A 21,183-nucleotide genomic window follows, 5' to 3' on the forward strand; every position below is an offset into this window, starting at 1 on the left:
TAAACAAGCAAAACATACTATTGTTCATTATATTTTCCAGAAGTCAACTGGAATTTGATAAAAAGATAGAGTAGAAAAATGGAACACATTTCAATGATTTTATGCTGAACAACCAGAATTTGATGCTGTGAATTTGATTTTTGTCTGATCATTATTGATTACAATGCTTTGCATGGAAAAGGGACAAATCAACCCCAAATTTCATGAAGGGACAAGTGAAAAGAAATATTTAGGCACTTATTTCTTTTTTCATAAAGACAGCAGTTACTATTTAGTCTTTTCCACTTTATCTCCTAGAGAACACATACACATACACATACACAAGAAAGAGAGAAAGAGAGATGGAGAGAGAGAGAGAGAGATCTATATTCTATTGTACAAAGACACATACTTCACTACATAAATATGCTATCACTGTTTTGCATTCCCCTATGATTTTTTTTTTATGGTGAGTTTAATACCTTGCTATTCTGAAAAGCCCTCAATAAATAGTCTTGCAAACATGTAACATGTTTGTATAAATGTGTTTAGTTACTGGATGTAGAGAAGTAGGCTTTCTGTAAAAATATTAGAGAGAACATGTTATTTGTACAAAGTTGATATTTCAGCAATCACATTGGTGATATTTAATGGGTCTACCTTCTGGCATTACTAGGAGATACAATTTCATAGCAAACTACCCTGTGCATTAATCATAAATTTGATGTTAAATTGATATTTTCCTAAAATAAATAAGATGTTTTCTTTTTACTTATATATATTTATTTTTATTTCTCTTTAAAATTTTTTTATTAATTATTTTTATTTTTATTAATTACAGTTTATTCACTTTGTATCCCCCCTGTACCTCCCTCTCTCCTCCCCTCCCAATCCCACCCTCCTACTTCCCCACCGTGTCCCTCTCCCAGTCCACTAAAAAGGGAGGACCTCCTCTCCTTCCCTCTGACCCTAGACTATCAGGTATCATCAGGAGTGGCTGCATTGTCTTCTTCTGTGGCCTGGTAAGGCTGCTCCCCCCTCAGGGGGAGGTGTTCAAAGAGCAGACCAAACAGTTCATGTCAGAGACAGTTCCTGTCCCCATTGCTATGTAGTTTACTTGGATACTGAACTGCCATAGGCTACCTCTGTGCAGGAGTTCCAGGCCGTCTCCATGAGTGGTCCTTGGCTAGAGTATCAGTTTCAGAAAAGACCCTTGTGCCCCTACTTTCAGGATCTGTTGCTGTCCTTGGGGAGCTCCTGTCCTCTCCAGGTCTTACTATCTCCCACTTCTTTCATAAGATTGCCTGCACTCTGCCCAACGTTTGACTATGAGTCTCAACATCTGCGTCAATACCCTGCAGGGTAGAGCCTTTCAGGGGCCCTCTATGGTAGGCTCCTGTCCTGTTCCCTGTTTTCTCCCTCCTACAACGTCCATCCTCTTTGCCTTTCTGAATGGGGATTGAGCATCTTAACCAGAGTTCTTCTTCTTGACTAGCTTCCTTAGGTGTACAGATTTTAGTATGATTATCCTATATTATATGTCTACTATCTACTTATGAGTATATACCCTGTGTGTCTTTCTGCTTCTGAGATAGTTCATTCACAATGATCTTTTCCAGTTCCCACCATTTGCCTGAAAATTTTATGATTTCCTTGTTTTTAATTGCTGAGTAATATTCCATTGTGTAGATGTACCACAATTTCTGTATACATTCTTCAACTGAGGGGCATCTAGGTTGTTTCCAGCTCTGGCTATTACAAACAAAGCTGCTACAAACATGGTTGAACAAATGTCCTTGTTGTGTACTTGAGCATCTTTCGGATATATGCCTAGGAGTGGTATAGCTGGATCTTGAGGAAAATCTATTTCTAATTGAGAAAGTGCCAGATTGATTTCCAAAGTGGTTGTATAAGTTTACATTCCCACCAGCAATGGAGGAGGGTTCCTCTTTCTCCACACACATCCTTTCCAGGATGTGTTGTCACTTGAGTTTTGATCTTGGCCATTCTGATGGATGTAAGGTGAAATCTCAGGGTTGTTTTAATTTGCATTTCCCTGATGACTAAGGACACTGAGCATTTCTTTAAGTGTTTCTCTGCCATTTGATATTTCTCTAGTGAGAATTCTCTGTTTAGCTCTGTACCCCATTTTTTAATTAGGTTAACTGATTTGTTGCTGTTTAACTTCTTGAGTTCTTTATATATTCTGGATATTAGCGTTCTGTCAGATATAGAGTTGGTAAAGATCCTTTCCCAATCTGAAGGCAGTCTTTTTGATCTTGTAAATTTAGTGAGCTGCTGCTGTAACCCGGGTGCCCTGTGGTTTGGTCAGTTTAATTAGGGATAACTGGTTGCCCCTTGGAGCAGTATCTGGGCATTGATCTTGGTATCCCAGGCTTCTGTAGGTCTGAGGTTGGGGATCTGTGCCCCAGTACCCAAGCGGTAATCTGTGGCAGGTGAGCTCTGCTGTCATGCATGCAGATGGAGGATAGCTGTGGATAGCCAAAAACTTTTCCTGAGCTAGGTGTCCTGAAGTAGGGCCAGACGTTTCCCCCACCGTGGGGTTTTCTCCCAACAGAAAGGACCAGTCTGTGGTGTTTGGGGTGGCGCATAGAGCATGTAGGAGCTGGTGGGTGGCTCCAAGCTGATGACTGGGCAAGAACCCGAGACCCTTCCCTGAGAACTTTCCCATGTGTGCTGGTGGTGGTACTGTGTGTGTGTGCGTGGGGGGGGGGGCGGGCTAAGTGCTCTAAGCTGTTTCCCTCCCTGTGGGGGTTTTCTCCCAGCAGGGAATCTCAGTTTCTTTTGTCCTGGGGTGCACAGTTCTGTCTGTGATGGATAGGCGCGCAGCAGGTCTCTGGGCTGGAGGTTGTGCGCCAAATACTCTGCAGGACCTTTTCCAGGAATAGACTGGTTGACCCAAAGCCAGTCTCTGTTTGCTTCCTTCCCTGTGGGATTTTCTCCTTACAGGGAAACCCAGTCTCTGATGCCCTGGGGCACACAGTTCTGTCTGTGAAGGAGAGTAGGGCGCACAGCAGGTCTCTGTGCTCCTGGCTGGAGCCCCGCTCAGGGCTGGCGATGTGCACCTGCCAGTCTGCGGGACCTTTTCCAGTGATAGACTGGGTGACCAGAGGTCAATCCTATTTCCTTCCTTCCCTGTGGGTTTTTCTCGCTACTGGGACGCCAAGTGTCTGGTGTTTTTTGTGCCCACTGTTCAGCCTGGGAAGGTGATCAGGACACGCAGGCATGTGGCTCTGGCCTGGCGACTTAGTGCCTGCGTGACCCAGGATCTCTTATGGGTTCTGGCTGGGTGACCTGAGAGTGGACCTGACTGATTCCCACGCCGTGGGGGTTTCCTCTCACCTGGGAAACACGGTTGCTGTTGTTTTAGAGCCCAGAGTTCAGTCTCTTGGTCGCTGTACCAACATTGCTGTCCTGCTTCTCAGATGCAGTGTCCTCCTGGTACCGCCATCATCGATCCCCCAAAATGTTTTCTTAATTATTTCTTTTTATGTTTTGAAATTAATATAAATGTATCAATTTCTCTTCAGTTCCCTCCATCTAAACCTTCCCAACACCCCTCTTTGGCCTTTTTCAAATTAATGTCCTCTTTTTCAAATATGTAGTTGTTAATACATTATTCTGGTTTAGTAGAGTAATGGTTGTAGATTCTCACCCTAAAATCATGACCTCACTAGCACTGAGTAGTTAGCTAGGATTGTAGTACGAAGCATATTTTCTTCTTGTGGAGCAGGTCTTAACACCAATTAGTGAACTGCTGGCTATTGCCATGGTATGTGTTGCACTACTACAAATTTAGAGTTTTCATGCCATGCTTGTTGTTGTGGTTCATAGGCACCATAGCTTGGCAGGACTGACAGTTTCTTCCTGTTTTGGAAATTTTCATGGTAACTTTTATATGATAAAAGGTTGTCCTTAGTGAAGAGTGAAGGGGCTTTCAAATCAGTTTCAGCTCAGGGGCCTCTGGGTACTATTTCTGAAGTGCATGGTGTCTTTAACAATGTAACTTACCTTTCACTTCTGGACCAACCAAGGGCAGTAGGAATAGCCTCTTGGAAGTCTCCTGCACAACCATGACCAACAACTCAAAAGAAGCTTTCTCATGTCTGTTAGGTGGTCTTTGGCTTTTGGATTAGCAGCTCAGATGAGAAAATTTTATTCAAACTACAGGTCTTTGTTTGTGGTACTATTACTGTTATGAAACACCAAATGACCAAAGTTGAGGAGAAAGGTTTATTTGGCTTACATTTTCACATTGTAGTCCATCATTGAAGGAAGTCAGGATAATAACTCAAGTAGGGCAGGAGCCTGGAGGCAAGAGCTCATTTAGAGGACACGGAGAGGTGCTGCTCATCATGGCTTGCTCAGCCTGTTTTCTTATAAAATACAAGAACATAAGACCAGAAATAGCACCATCCACAATGGGCTAGGCCCCCACATCATACACTAATTTTTAAAAATGTCCTATAGCCTGCTCTTTTTGTTGTTGTTGTTTTATTATGTTTTAAATTAAGTAATTAACTTTATATCCCTACTGGAATTTTTCCTCCCTTCTTGCCTCCCATTTGTTCCTCACACCTCATCTCCCACCATCCCTTCTCTCACTCTTCTCTTTTTCTTCAGAAAAGAGGAGGAGGTGTTCTAAATATATCAACTAGCATTGACATGCACTTAGACAAGCTGCATCTTCTCCCATTGAGGTTAGACAATGCAGCCCAGTTTGAGGAAAGGATCCTAAAGGCAGTCAATGGTGTCAGAGACAGCCTGTACTCCAGCTGTTAGGCATTCCACATGAAGACCCTGCTACACAAATGTTACATATGACTGCCTGATTCTATCTCAAAAGTATCTTAAGAAAATATCTTGTATATTGTATGAATGCAATGCCTGTCAATTAAAAAAAATGTATGGTCTATAGGAAAGGGTATAATAGAAGGTGGGACATCTGGCAGAAAGGATGTCTGTTCCAGAGTCCTAGAATGGGAGATTCATCCTGGAAGATGTGAGGAGAACAGACACATGGTACCTAGGCAGTGGTAACCAGCCATGTGGCAGAATGTAGATTAGAATAAGTGGGTTATATTTTAAGTTATGAAGTAGTCAGAGAACAGCCTAGGTATATGGCCATGGTATTTGTAGTTATATTTTGAGTCTCATGAATCATTATTCTGGGAGCTTGGAGTCAGCAGAAAAAAAACATGCACCCTACGCCAAAAGCCAATAATCTCTGCATTATTTACAGTCTCCATGTTTCTGCCTCCAGTTCCTTCTTTGACATGCCTGGATGATGGGCTTATAAGGGTAAGTGATGATGCATGCCTTTTAGCTTAAGCATGCTCCTGAAACCACGGGTGTCTTATAGGTAGTGGAGATGGAGGAGGGTACATTATTTAATTTCCAACAGGACAGGGCACTTGTTCAGTCTAAGCAGGCTTTAAAGATGGGTAGCATTTGAAGGAGGTAAAGATGGAGGAATTACCTCACTTGTTCTTCACTGAGCCACATGTATTTGGCTCAAACAGGCTCTGGGATGTGGGGAAAGAATTGTAGCCATCAGAAACATATGGAGTGCTTTGCCTGACCCCTCAAATGTGATGGTCCAACTTAAACAGACTCTAGGATGTGGGAAGGGAGTTGCAGGTGATATGGGAGCAAAGAGTGCTTTGTTTTTTCTTCCCAAGTTCTGTGGCATGTGCTAGTTCACTCTGATTTGAGCAGTCTCCAGAGTGTGAGAAGCTTTTATTATACACCTCTACTTGAATATACAGTAGTAGGCTTCCATATATCTTTTTCCACAGTTCTTAGTTTCGGTTGACCCCAGCCCCAAAGTCATCCTTTTTCTTGTTGCTCCAATGTTATCTCTATTAAAACTTCTTTATCCGTAGTATTAGTGTTATTTGCTTGCACATGTACCTTGCTTCCTCCCCCAAAGAATTTTACCTATCATCTGGCATTTCTCTTTGCTTCATCCCTTTACAATCACTCACTTCAAAATAAAAACAGAAATCTAAGACTTACAAAGCTAGGATCTGCATATAAGGAAAAATATATGGTGTTTGTCTTTTTAGTTCTTAGGTATCTTACAGTGTATAATAGTTTCATTTTGCTCCATTTTTTGAAAATTCCATAAATTCATTTTTTCCTTACTGCTTAGTTGAATCCCATTGTATATATGCATACATTTTTATTATCTATTTGTCTGTTGTCAGATATCTAGGTTAATTTAATTTCCTAGCCATTGTTAATAGACTATCAATGAAAATGACTATGTATGTATTTTTATAAGAGCATAGAGACTTTTGGGTAAATATTCAGGAAACCACATTTTTTTCCTGGTGAATGCACCTGTGCCTTTGCTGTTGAAGTCTACTGCCACTGTTGCTTCCGCTGCTGAGGTCACCCCCCCCCCACACACGCATTGACTCTGGAACCTGACTTTCTTGGCTCTCCAAGGCAGACTGAAAACCCTGCTGGCTCTTCAAGAAACCTCTAGGCCTTCAGAGCCAGGTTGAGACTTCTGAAGCATCTAGCCTAATACACTGAACATCACTACGAGGTTTATAGCTTATGCAGTGTGAATCCAGCCATCAACCTTAACAGTCCTATGTAAGACAATATAATAAATACATTTTAATAGATAATAATTCTAACAGTTCTGTTTCTTCAGAGCAGTGGCTTTTAACCTGTGGGTTTCAATGCTTTTAGGGGTCACATATCAGATATCTGGCATATCAGATATTTACATTATGATTCATAAGAAAAGCAAAAATAACACTTAGAATAATTTTATGGTTGGAGTCACTAAAACATAAGAACCTGAGTCTCAATATTAAGAATGTTGAGAACCATTGCTCAAGAGAACCCAAAGTGATACATTTTGTATTTTAGATTATTAAGTCTCTCTGTCATCTACAAATATTTTCCTATTTTACATACTGTGTCTTTATTATGGTTGTTATTATTATTTCTGTCAAGAACATTTTAATTTCATCCTATCCCACTTGTCAATTGGAACCTTCTTTATGAAGTGTTTGATATGCTATATCTCAAAGTATTATAGCAAAGTTTTCCTCCTGCCTTTTAAAATTTTAGGTCTTACATTCAAGTCTTGAACTGATGCGTGTGTATTTGTGTGTGTGTGTGTGTGTGTGTGTGTGTGTATGCAAGACGAGTCATAAAGGTCCAGTTTTATTCTTCTACATAAGGACATCTTGTTTTCTTAGTATCATTGGGTAAAGAAGCTGTCTTTTAAAAAAAGTGTTTGACATCTGTCAAAATTTAGATGAGTGTATATTGTTGTGTGGGGTTTTTTTTCTTCTGTTCTATTGCTCCACATTTCAATTTTTGTGCAAATACCTTGCTTTGTATTTTGTAATTATAGCTCTGTAGTCTGCAGTTGTGTGGGTTTGCTTGTGGGGGTGTCTTTTCTTCTGTTCCATTGTTCTACAATTCAGTTTTTGTGCAAATACCTTCCTTTGTATTCTGTAACTATAGCCCTGTAGTAAAATTTAAGTGAGATATTGTAATATTCCCAGCATTTATCTTCCTGATAAAAATTGTATTGAACATTGAAGGTCTTTTGTACTTTAGCATAAATTTTGGGGATTATATTTCTAGTTTAGTGAAATGTAAAAATTTTAAGAAAGCACTTATTTATTTTATGTGCATTTACCTGAGTACATGTGTGTGCACCATGTGTTTTCATGAGCCTGCAGAGGTCAGAAGAGGCATCAGAACTGGAGTTCCAGATTTCTGGAAGCTGTCATGTAAGTGCTGAGAAATGAATGTAGGCCCTCTGTAAGAGCAGTAAATGTTCTTAACTACCAAGCTGCTCTCTAGTTCTGTAATGGAAATTTTTATGGAGGTTGTGTTGAATCTGTAAATCACTTTCAGTAACATAGTTTTTAATCCTTCATAATATGGCTTTCAATTTTTTAGTGTCTTTGTCAGTTTCTTTCTTTGGTGCTTTAAAATATTTAGCAGTGTGTTTCCATCAGAATGCTTCTTTTCCTATATATGACTAATCATTCTACCATAGTGAATTGCCTCTCATGGGATATTCTTCTGGTTCACTCTCTTATGCCTCCTGTCTTTACACAGGGGCTTCATTGTGGAGAAGCTCCTCAAAGTAAATCTCAGATTTACTTTGTTTGGATTACTGGACAGGTATCTTTAACAGAGAGAAATACTTATTTTAGGAATTGAATATCTTTTACTTGAAAAGCCTCTGATGTGTCCCTTTGTTAGTGCCAAAACTGGTATACTCCCTGTCTCCATAAATATAGTTAGTTCCCGGAGGGCATTCATATTATAGTTATGTTACTTATCTTCATAGAAAAAAGCATGGTGCTTCCCAGCATAATTAATATTTATCAAGGAAGCCTGCCAACAATTGTAGTTTTTGCTCAGCTGTTCTTTTCAATCTATGTTAATTAGGTACTTTTCAACTTAAATGAGTTTTCAACCAAAATTTTCATGAAGATTAGTAACAAATATTGTTACTTCCATTGAGAGGCCTTAGCACAGCTGTATGAAAGATAATAGACTTACAGTTATGTAGGCGAATGGCTTTGAATCCTGGGTCTTCCAGGATTTTTTTTTTAACATCAGGAGATTAGCAAAGATATTTCACCTCCTAGTACTTTAATATTTTTATCTGTAAATTATGTGATAAGGACAACCTTACAGGTTGGTAGGGAGGTCTGACTGGGTTATTGTGTTATATAGATTGATGTGGAATAACCAATGGCTGTAGGGTCAGTTACCTCTGACAGAGTATATGCTAGATAAGAGGAACAAAGAAGAAAACAAGATGTGGATATAATGAGAACCATAAGATAGTGAAAAGACTCCCAATTAAAAAATACTAAGCATGTACCAGGAAGAGTAGCTTGTGCTAGATTTGCGTAGTGAGGCCTTGGTCAGCTCATAAAAAGGAAATTTTAAAGAGTCTAAAGAAAGCTACATGTTAGAATACTGGGCCAAAATGAAAGAAATGAAGAAGAAACTGGATGAAGGAGAGAATAACAAAATGAGGCAGGCATAGAAGAAAGAAGACTAATCAGTTCTCTGTGCTTTGTGAGTCCAGAAGAGAGAGCTTGGGACAGAAAGGGAGAAAAAAGCTTGCTTGGAAAAGCTGCATTACAGTCTTCCATACAGACTCTTTATTTATGTAATTATAGAAGTTGACAGTGATGATTTCTGAAGTTTAGAATAAACTAAAGTTTATCAGAGGAAGGTTATTTTTAGAATATCTCAAAAGGAAAATTATGTAGATAATATTATAAGAATATTGCTAATGACCTAATATTGATAATGACCTAAATAATCTGTCTATTGTTTTTAGAAAAGTTGTAACAATCTACTTATTCTGTTTAAGATAGGAAGGCATACATAGGAGATGAAATGACTGGAAACTGCCGTTATATGTATAGTGGTCAAGTTGAACATTCTACGAATTGTGAAAGAGGACTCTGATGATGTTAATGATCTATCAAGTGACTTTTATTTATGTAAGACAGAGTTTTTGTCAGTGCTTGGAATAAAGATACTTCACTGATAAGGTTTGGGTGATTTCCTGTGAGTAAGAATGGATCTCTAGGGATTTTATGGAGTAAATAAACCTTAACAACTCTAATGATGTAAGTTGAGAATGAAAGACTGAATTGTTTTTATGTATGTTACTGCTTCAATTACAAAGAAAGACTATAGAGTACCTAGTAAAATCTTTTAAAAATAAAGGTGGTACAATGTCCGCAGTTCAAAGGCTTAAGCAGAAGGATCATGAATGTGCAGCCAGCTTTGACTACACAATGAGTTATTGTTTCAAAAAGATAATAATAAATATAACAACAATAGTAACAATTATAAAGCAGAACACCATGACACTCACACATTTGTTTGTAAAATGTTGATTTTTATAGAAAATTTAAAATTTTTACTCAGAGCCCTCATTTCCTTTTTGTTTTTGTCTCTGTACAGTTATTTGAAGTTCTGGTCAAGGTCCTCTTATATAAAAAGTACCACAGAAACCCAGACACACATGGGAACCAACCTTCCCTTAATATGAAGAATTCCCTGCCTTCTCCAGAAAGTGCCTTCCAAAATACTGTTTACTTCTCCTCATCAATGACTTCTTTCTAGGTCATCATCATCAACAGTCATCTTTTAGTAAATCAATGCTCAAAAGGAGGCAAGACATGCTTTCTGTTCTATTTCTTTATATCTTGTATATATTCCAAACCTAGAAATAAATGAGCGAGTCTAGAGCCTGCTGAATACATATATAGTTTTAGTCAAATTAATTCCATTCTGAAAAGAATGAAACTCTGGGCTAATATACATCGTCTTGCAAATTTTGGAATGAAAGGGAAAAAAAGTGCAGTGGTGTTTAAACAAATCTCAACGAGGAGTCCCATCAGTACTTCCCCAGCTGTCCATGTCAGTCATCTATCCCACCCTCTTTTTTCTTTTTAAATTTTGAGACAGGGTCTTTATAACTTAGGATGTGCAGGAGCTCACTGTGTAGTCCAGGTTGGCCTTAAAATCATGACCAACATCTTGCTTTAGCCTCTGAGTGTTGAGATATAGTCATGAGCCTCTGAAGCAGGCTCCTAAATCTTTGTATTTCATGTAAAAAAGGGAATGATGAAAAGAACAACTTCTGAGAAGTTTTGTGAGAATATCCTATTCTTCAAATATCTAGGAAAACTCATCAATAGTAAATCAGTTCATGTCATAAGTTTCAAAGAGAATATGTACCATCTACCAATAACTGCACTGCATAATCAATAAAGTTATGTTGACAGAAAGAGGAAATTTATTCTTTATTGTCAAATGAGACTTTCTGCATTGATCACTAATTAATAGTTCAAAATATATGTGAGTAGAATAATAACATAATCATAGCTGATGATGGAAGAGAAAATATTGATTTGGTAGTTTATATTTTCTCAATACATTAGGAAGAACAATGTAGCAAAAAATATCATGAAAGATTTTTCTACTGTAGTTGAGAATGATAATAGAATTATAAATAACACATTTTCTTCTGTATGAAAACATTTATGCATTGGGACAGGAGACAACTTCTTGAACAGAACCCCAACAGCACAGGCTCTAAGATCAACAGTAATAAATGAGACCTCATGAAACTGAAAAGCTTTGGTTAAGTAAAGGACACTGTCACCAGAACAAAATGACAGCCTACAGACTGAGAAAGGATTTTCACCAACCCTATATCTGGCAGAGGGCTAATATCCAGAATATATAACCAAACCTTTGGCAGACTGCAGGGAATCATATGAAAGAAGAGGAAGTTAGTATGACCTAGAGAGGACAGGAGTTCCACAAGGACAAAATATATCAGGGCATGGGGGCCCTCTGTTTCTCCAACCAAGAACCATATTAGGATATAGCCTAGAACCCCTGTTCAGATATAGCACATGGTAGCTCAGTAACCAAGTAAGGGGAACAGGAACTGTTTCTGACATGAACTCAATGACTGGCTCCTTTACTCCCCATCCCCTGAAGGAAAAACAGTCTTGCTAGGCCGCAGAGGAGGACATGGAAGCCAGTCCTGAAGATAGCGGATAAGCTAGGGTCAGATGGAAGGGGAGGAAGACCTCCTCTAGCAGTGGACTTGGATAGGGGCAGGAAGGAGATGAGGGAGGGAGGGTGAAATTGAGAGGGAATGAGGGAAGGGTCTATGACTAGGATACAAAGTAAATAACCTGTGATTAATATAACAAAATAAAAATTAATAAAAAAAGAATTCAAGAAGTTAACAACAAATCAAAAAACAACAAATTTTTAAATATTTAATTTAAAAATGGTATACAGAGCTAAACAGAGAATTCTCAGTAGAGGAATATCAAATGGCAGAGAAACACTCAACATCCTTAGTCATCAGGGAAATGCAAATCAAAACACCCATTAGAATGGCTAAGATAAAAAGACTCAAGTGACAACACATCCTGGAGTGGATGTGGAGAAAGGGGAACCCTCCTCCATTGCTGGTGGGAATGTAAACTTGCACAACCATTTTGGAAATCAATCTGGCACTTTCTCAATTAGGAATAGTGCTAACTCAAGATCCAGCTATACCACTTGTAGGTATATATCCAAAATATACTCAAGTATATAACAAGGACATTTGCTCAACCATGTTTGTAGTGCTTTATTCGTAATAACTAGAATCTGCAAACAACCCAGATGTCCCTCAGCTGAGGAATAGATACAGAAATTGTGGTACATTTACACAATGGAATACTGTTTAGCAATTAAAAATAAGGAAATCATGAAATTTGCAGGTGGAAACTAGAAAAGATCATCCTGAGTGAGGTATCTCAGAAGCAGAAAGACACACATGGCATAAACTCACTTATAAGTGGATATTACCCATATAATGTAGGATAAACATACTAAAATCTAAGAAGCTAAGCAAGAAGGAACACCCTAGGCAAGTTGCTTAGTCCTAACAAAGAAAAGCAAATGGGACAGACATTGGAAGGAGGAGAAAACAGGGAACAGGACAGGAGCCTACCACAGAGGGCCTCTGAAAGACTACCCAGCAGGTTATAGAAGCAGATGCAGAGACTCATAGCCAAACTTAGGGCACTGTTCAGGGAATCTTATGAAAGAAAGGGGAGATTGAAAGACCTGGAGGAGACAGGAACTCCACAAGGAGAACAACAGAACAAAAAATCTGGGCACAGGGGTCTTTTCTGAGACTGATACTCCAACAAGGACCTTTCATGGAGATAACCTAGAACCCCTGCTCAGATGTAGCCCATGGATTGCTCAGTCTCTATGGGGTTTTTCTAGGAAGGGGAACAGGGACTGTCTCTGATATGAACTCAGTGGCTGCCTCTTTGAGTTCCTCCCTATATGGGTTACAGCCTTAACAGGCTACAGAGGAAGACAAGACAGCCAGTCCTGATGAGACCTGCTAGGCTGGGGTCAGAGGGAAGGGGCGGAAGACCTCCCCTATCAGTGGACTGTGGGAGGGGTATGGGAGGAGAAGACAGAGGGGAGTGAGATTGGGACTGTAGGAGGGAGGGGGCTACAGCTATGATACTAAATGAATAAATCGTAATAATTAAAAAATTAAAATGAATAACATTTATGATAAATTATAAGGCTGTAGGATAAAATAATTTCTAAAGAAATTAGGGAAACAACACCCTTTACAATAGCCACAAATGACATAAGGTACCTCGGAGTAACCCTAACCAAGCAAGTCAAAGACTTGTATGAAAAAAATTTCAAATCTCTGAAGAAAGAATTAGAAGAAGATATGAGAAGATGGAAAGATCTCCCATGCTCATGGCTTGGCAGGATTAACATAGTAAAAATGGCCATCTTACCAAAAGCAATCTACAGATTCAATGCAATGCCCATCAAATTACCAACACAATTCTTTACAAACCTGGAAAGAAAAATTCTCAACTTCATATGGAATAACAAGAAACCCAGAATTGCTAAAACAGTCCTCTACAATAAAAGATCTTCTGGAGGTATCTCCATCCCTGATCTTAAGTTGTACTATAGAGCAACAGTTTTAAAAACTGCATGGTACTGGCATAGAAACAGAATGGTGAATCAATGGAACCAAACAGAAGTCCCAGAAATAAACCCACTCACTTATGGACAACTGATTTTTGACAAAGATGCCAAAACCATACAATGGAAAAAAGATAGCATCTTCAACAAATGGTTCTGGTCCAACTGGATGTCTACATGCAGAAAAATGCAAATAGATCCATACTTATCACCCTGCACAAAACTGAAGTCCAAGTGGATCAAAGACCTCAACATAAAACCAGACATATTAAACCGGCTTGATAAAAAAGTGGGGAATACCCTTGAACTCATTCGTACAGGAGAAAACTTCCTGAACAGAACACCAAGAGCACAGGCTCTAAGAGCAACAATCAATAAATGGGACCTCATGAAACTGAAAAGCTTCTGCAAAGCAAAGGACACCATCATCAAAACAAAGCAACCGCCTACAGATTGGGAAAGAATCTTCACCAACCCTTTATCTGACAGAGGACTCATATCCAGTATATATAAAGAACTAAAGAAGCTGAAAAGCAGCAAACCAAGTAATTCACTTAAAAAATGGGGAACAGAGCTAAACAGAGAATTCTCTGTAGAGGAATACCGAATGGCAGAGAAGCACTTAAAGAAATGCTCAACCTCACTTGCCATTAGGGAAATGCAAATCAAAACAACCCTGAGATTTCCCCTTACACCCATGAGAATGGCCAAGATAAAAAACTCAAGTGACAACACATGCTGGAGAGGTTGTGGAGAAAGGGGAACCCATCTCCACTGCTGGTGGGAATGTAAACTTGTACAACCACTCTGAAAATCAATCTGGCGCTTTCTCAGACAACTAGGAATAGCTCTTCCTCAAGATCCAGCCATACCACTCCTGGGCATATATCCAAAAGAGGCTCAAGTACACAAAAAGGACATTTGCTCAACCATGTTTGTAGCAGCTTTATTTGTAATAGCCAGAAGCTGGAAATAACCCAGATGCCCCTCAACTGAAGAATGGATGCAGAAATTGTGGTACACAATGGAATATTACTCAGCAATGAAAAATAAGGAAATCATGAAATTTGCAGGTAAATGGTGGGATCTGGAAAGGATCATACTGAGTGAGTTGTCTCAGAAGCAAAAAGACACACATGGTATATACTCACTCATATAGACATACAACATAGGACAAACCCACTAAAACCTGTGCATCTAAAGAAACTAAGCAAGAGAGAGGACCCTAACTAAAATGTCCAATCCCCATCTGGAAAGGCAAAGAGGATGGACATCAGAAGAAGAAAACAGGAAACAACCTAGGAACCTACCATAGAGGGCCTCTGAAAGCCTCTGCCCTACAGACTATCAAAGCAGATGCTGAGCCTGATGGGCAACTGTTGGGCAGAGTGAATGGAATTTTAGGTAAGAAGTGGGAAATAGTAAGAGCTGGAGAGGACAGGGTCTCCACAAGGAGAGCAACAGAACAAGAAAATTTGAACACAGGGAACTTCCCAGAGACTCATACTCCAACCAAGGACTATTCATAGAGATAACCCAGAACTCCTGCACAGATGTAGCCCAGGGCAGTTCAGAGTCCAATTGGGTTACATAGTAATGTGAAGAGGGACTGCCTCTGACATAATCTGATTGGCCTGCTCTTTGATCACCTCCCCCTGGGGGGGAGCAGCCTTACCAGGCCATAGTAGAGGACAATGCAGCCACTTTTGATGTGAACTGACAGACTAAGATCAGAAAGGAGAGGAGAACCTCCCCTATCAGTGGACTTGGGGAGTGGCATGCATGCAGAGGGAGGAGGGAGGGTGGGATCAGGAGGGGAGGAGGGAGGGGCTAATGGGGGGATGCAGAATGAATAAAGTGTAATTGATGAAAAATTAAAAAAAAAGCAAACTAAAAAAATTAGAATTAAGAGAATATGTATTTTGGAAATAAGAATAGTGCTGAATTGGAAAGGAAAATACGCCTCTTTGAATTGTGTAATCAATTAAAACTGCTTTTTCAGCAACTGTTAAATCTTGTAGAAGTATATGATTATAAAAATTTCTCATTTAAAAAGGAAGAAATGACAAGACATTACAAATATTAGTGAGGAGCTCTGATCTTGTTTTAACTATCAATATGATGGTATATTTTATAAAAGAACCTTTAGAATATAAGTAAAGTCAGCAGTTTTGAGGAACAGTGGTGTGTGTGTGTGTGTGTATGTGTGTGTGTGTGTGTAACATACCAAATGACAGCAGAAGTCTTTTTATTGAGCATATAAATGGGAGAAAAATAATTGTGGTGCTTTCAATGGACATAAACAGAAAAAAATGGAAGGTTAAATGTATGGATTTCCCCCTCAGTCTGAGCCAGAGTAGTGAGAGTTCTCAGGCAGCTTGAGAACGTAGATGGAGGACTACATTACAGAAGAAGGTGACTTTAACAGAGTGATGACTACTCATAATCCTAAGAAGGAGGAGTACAAGGTGAGAGAAAGAGAGGAAACTTGAAGGATGTGGGCTAAGAACAGATTATGTATCACCTGGGGTGAAGCAGCAACCTGGCAGCAGGAGATACCATATTTCCTGGAGGGGCTGAGATGACCCTGAAGAAAAAGATATTTACCATTGGTATTGAGAAAAAGTTTTGAGAATTGCCTTAGCTAATCATATACTGCTAAAAAGTACTTGGGGAAAAGTGCAACATTGCCAAGAGGGATCAAAAGGAAAACTAAAATTTTATTTTCAGAGGGAAGAAGGAGATTAAATTAGAATTTTCTTAACAATTTGTATGATGCCACACTTCTATTTTCATTACAAGTTTGTCTTCTGTAAGTACATAGTTCTCTCTAGAATAGCTATAAATAATACAGTCTCTATCTCTTCAGAAAAAGTAAGACCCAATCCATAAATTTTTGTTTGTTTTTGTTTCCTTTTCTTTTTTTTCAAATTTGAATGAGATCACTTGAAACTGTTTGCAGCATTCTTCCATCCCATGCAGTTCAGGTATGAGCTGGGTATGACCTACTATAATCAGCCCCTTTCAAGATATTTGGGACTTTTTAAAAATATGTTTTTATAATTTGCTTCTCTTTTGTTGTCATAATTTCTGTTGTCAAAGGCAAATTGTTTAGGAGAGGGCTTATTTCAGCTTATACATTTCAGGTCACAATGCATTACTGAAGGGGATCAGGGCTGGAGTTGGGTCAAAGGTAGATCTATTTGTACCTTTTTGAGAATTCTTTTCACAGAGTTTCAGTGTGGCTGCAATAGTTTGCAATCTCTTGGTCGGTGCATCAGTCTCTGCAAGCCCCCCTGGGCCCAACTTTTTTGGCTTTGTTTGTCAAATGCTTTTTTTGGTATCTTAGGAGATAAGCATGTGGTTATTTTTTTTTTTCAGATTTTTTTTCAGTAATATGGTGAATTACATTGATGGATTTCCATTTATTGAACTACCTTGCATTTCGGGGAAGAAGCCTACTTAGTCATTTTGGATGGTATCTTTGATGCATTCTTGGATTTGGTTTGCAAATACTTTATTGAGTATTTTTGTGTTAATGTTCATAAGTGAAATTGGTTGGAAATTCTTTCTTTGTTGTGTCTTTTTGTGGTTTAGATATCAACGTGACTGTGGCCTCATAGAAGCTAAAGAGAGAAATAATGACAGTTATAGTGGTCTTAAATCATATGGACCTAATAGATGTCTACAGACCTTTTCACCAAAACACAAAAGAATATAACTTCTTCACAGCACCTCATGGAACTTCACCAAAATTGACCAGATAGTCAGGCACAAAGCAAGCTTCAACAGATTCAAGAAGATTGAAATAATCCCTTGCATCATATTAGACTAGCATGGTCTAAAACTATATTCCAACAATAACAGAAATATCAAAAGCCTACACACTTGAGGAGACTGAACAACTGTCTACTCATTGACAGCTGTGTCAAGAAAAAAGAAAGAAATTAAAGACTTCCTAGAATATAATGAAAATTAAGGCACAACTTACACAAACTTATTGAACACAATGAAAGCAGTGCTAACAGTTCATAGCACTAAATGCCTTCTTAAAGAAATCTGAAACAGACACTGTCATCAAAACAAAGCGACTGCCTACAGATTGGAAAAGAATCGTCACCAACCCTTTATCTGATAGAGGACTCATATCCAGTATATATAAAGAACTAAAGAAGCTGAAAAGCAGCAAACCAAGTAATCCACTTAAAAAATAGGGAACAGAGCTAAACAGAGAATTCTCTGTAGAGGAATATCGAATGGCAGAGAAGCACTTAAAGAAATGCTCAACCTCATTAGGGAAATGCAAATCAAAACAACCCTGAGATTTCCCCTTACACCCATGAGAATGGCCAAGATAAAAAACTCAAGTGACAACACATGCTGGAGAGGTTGTGGAGAAAGGGGAACCCATCTCCACTGCTGGTGGGAATGTAAACTTGTACAACCACTCTGAAAATCAATCTGGCGCTTTCTCAGACAACTAGGAATAGCGCTTCCCCAAGATCCAGCCATACCACTCCTGGGCATATATCCAAAAGAGGCTCAAGTACACAAAAAGGACATTTGCTCAGCCATGTTTGTAGCAGCTTTATTTGTAATAGCCAGAAGCTGGAAACAACCCAGATGCCCCTCAACTGAAGAATGGATGCAGAAACTGTGGTATATCTATACAATGGAGTATTACTCAGCAATGAAAAATAAGGAAATCATGAAATTTGCAGGTAAATGGTGGGATCTGGAAAGGATCATCCTGAGTGAGTTGTCCCAGAAACAAAAAGACACACAAGGTATATACTCACCCATATAGACATACAACATAGGACAAACCCACTAAAATCTGTGCATCTAAAGAAACTAAGGAAGAGAGAGGACCCTAACTAAAACGGTCAATCCCCATCCTGAAAGGCAAAGAGGATGGACATCAGAAGAAGAAGAAAACAGGAAACAACCTAGAAACCTGCTACAGAGGGCTTCTGAAAGCCAGAAGAAGAAAACAGGAAACAAACTAGGAACCTACCAGAGAGGGTCTCTGAAAGCCTCTGCCCTACAGACTATCAAAGCAGATGCTGAGCCTGATGGGCAACTGTTGGGCAGAGTGAATGGAATTTTATATAAGAAGTGGGACATAGTAAGAGTTGGAGAGGACAGGGTCTCTACAAGGAGAGCAACAGAACAAGGAAATTTGAACACAGGGAACTTCCCAGAGACTCATACTCCAACCAAGGACTATTCATGTTGATAAACTAGAACCTCTGCACAGATGTAGCCTATGGCAGTTCAGTGTCCAAGTGGGTTACATAGTAATGTGAAGAGGGACTGCCTCTGACATAATCTGATTGGCCTGCTCTTTGATCACCTCCCCCTGAGGGGGGAGCAGCCCTACCAGGCCACAGAAGAGGACAATGCAGCCACTTTCGATGTGAACTGATAGACTAAGATCAAAAAGGAGAGGAGAACCTCCCCTATCAGTGGACTTGGGGAGTGGCATGCATGCAGAAAGGGGAGGGAGGGTGGGATCGGGAGGGGAGGAGGGAGGGGCTTATGGGGGGATACAAAATGAATAAAGTGTAATTAATAAAATAAAAAAAAAAGAAAACCGAAACATCTCATACAAACAACTTAATGGCACACCTGAAAGCACTAGAAAAAAAAAAAAAGAAGAAGCAGACATACCCAAGAGGATTAGAAGTTTGGAAATATGAAACTCAGAGCTGAAATCATTAAATTAGAAACAAAGAGAACAATTTAAAGAATCAATGAAACCAAGAGCTGGTTCTTGGAGAAAACCAACAAAATAGACAAAACCTTCGCCATATTAAAAAAAAAAAAAAGTAGAAAGACACTATCCAAATTAAAAAAAAAATCAGAAATGAAAAGGGGGATATAATGACAGACAGTGAGGAAATACAAAGAATCATTAGCTCTTACTTCAAAAGCCTATATGCCACAAAATTTGAAAATGTAAATGAAATGGACAGTTTTCTTGATAGATTCCGTTTACCAAAGCTGAATCAAGACCATGTAAATAAATTAAGTTGTCCCATATCCCCTAAGGAAATAGAAGCTGTCATCAAAAGTCTCCCATCCAAAAAAAGCTCAGGGCCAGAGAGTTTCAACATACAATTTTACCAGACCTTCAAAGAAGAGCTGATACTAGTACTCGTTAAACAGAAAGAACATTGCCAACCTCATTCCATATTTTATAGATATCTTAAACATAGCCATAAACTTAAATAATAATACTAGCCATTACAATGAGCTCATTTTTTTTCTCTTGAGATTGTCATGTTCTTTAGCAAAAATATTCATCCATATGTTATAAGGAACATAAAGTTGCAACTACCACTGTTTTAGGAAAATAATAAATAAAGACAATTGTCATTTTCCAAACTCAACCTACGGAAATTCTTTTAATCTTGATTAAATAAGCATTTCCTTCTTCCTGTGCTGGAAGTCTCATAGTTGAGACACATTCTGTGTTTTCTTTTTCAGAAACTCAATTTCTACTTCTCAAGTGAGGTAGTGCAATATGGTTTTTAGTTCTTCCATTTTTAAAGCAGCAAATACCTTGAAAAAGCATCTGTGGCAATTCCTCAAAACCATAGATGTTGCTAACCCTAAGTGGTCAGGGTGATGGAGTTAGGAAAAGTACTTAGAAAGGGAGAGGTGATCCTTTTCTTGAATTCTAACTATTCCTTTCTGCAAGTGAGCTTGGGAGGTTGACTGAAGTAGATACTCTATCATCATGGTGGTGGATGTTGTGATGATGCACCCACACCTCTGTAAATAATTTCTAACTCATATTCTGAAAGTAAGCTCAGAAAATTAATTAGTTTACCACGTTGGACTTCTGTGGCCTTAAAACTTATTTTGTCATTGATGTTCTCACAACCTGGGGTGAATGGATGTTTATTTGTGTCTCCCAAGAAAAATTTCACACAATATGAGACAAGAAAGAAAAGAGAAATCCTTTTATTTTTTTGAGATGGGGTCTTGCCTTTTAGCTCTGCTTGGCCTGGAATTTGTGATTTTCCTGACTCAGCCTCCCTAATGTTGGGATGTTTAGGCATGTATCAATACTCCTATACTCCTAGTTATTTTTTTTTCTAACAGACTTTCAATCTATCCCCCTGTTTTAGCCCTGCTGTCAGGTGCACTTTATTACTTCATATTGCCAGTTTCTGACTTTTATTTCCAGCCTGAAGACAAAAATCAAGCTGTTTTGCTGTTTCCAAATTGTCAGTCTCAGATTCCCTTTTCTCAGTGAAAGAATAAAGTCCTAGCATAATGCTGGCAACACTATTTGGCAAGACTGGAGCAGTGCAAGGTCAGAAGCAAGGCAGGACAGGTGTCCAACAACAGGATATCTGCGGTTGGGCACCTGGCCTATGAGGGGGAACAGAAAGTCCTTGTCTCCCCGTAAAACACTCTGGGTACCCGAGATAAGAACTGGGTACGTGACTCGGCTCACATCTACCTTCCCGCCTTCCCTGTTCCGGGTACGTGATCTAACTACGGCTTCGTTCAAACCGCCCAATCAGATCCCTGTAACTATGCTTCTCGCTTCTGTAACCGCGCTTCCTGCTCCCGAGCCCTATAAAAACCCGTCACCCCAACCGA

Source organism: Meriones unguiculatus, chromosome 12 (genome assembly GCF_030254825.1).
Source record: "Meriones unguiculatus strain TT.TT164.6M chromosome 12, Bangor_MerUng_6.1, whole genome shotgun sequence".
NCBI classification, from domain to species: Eukaryota; Metazoa; Chordata; class Mammalia; order Rodentia; family Muridae; genus Meriones; species Meriones unguiculatus.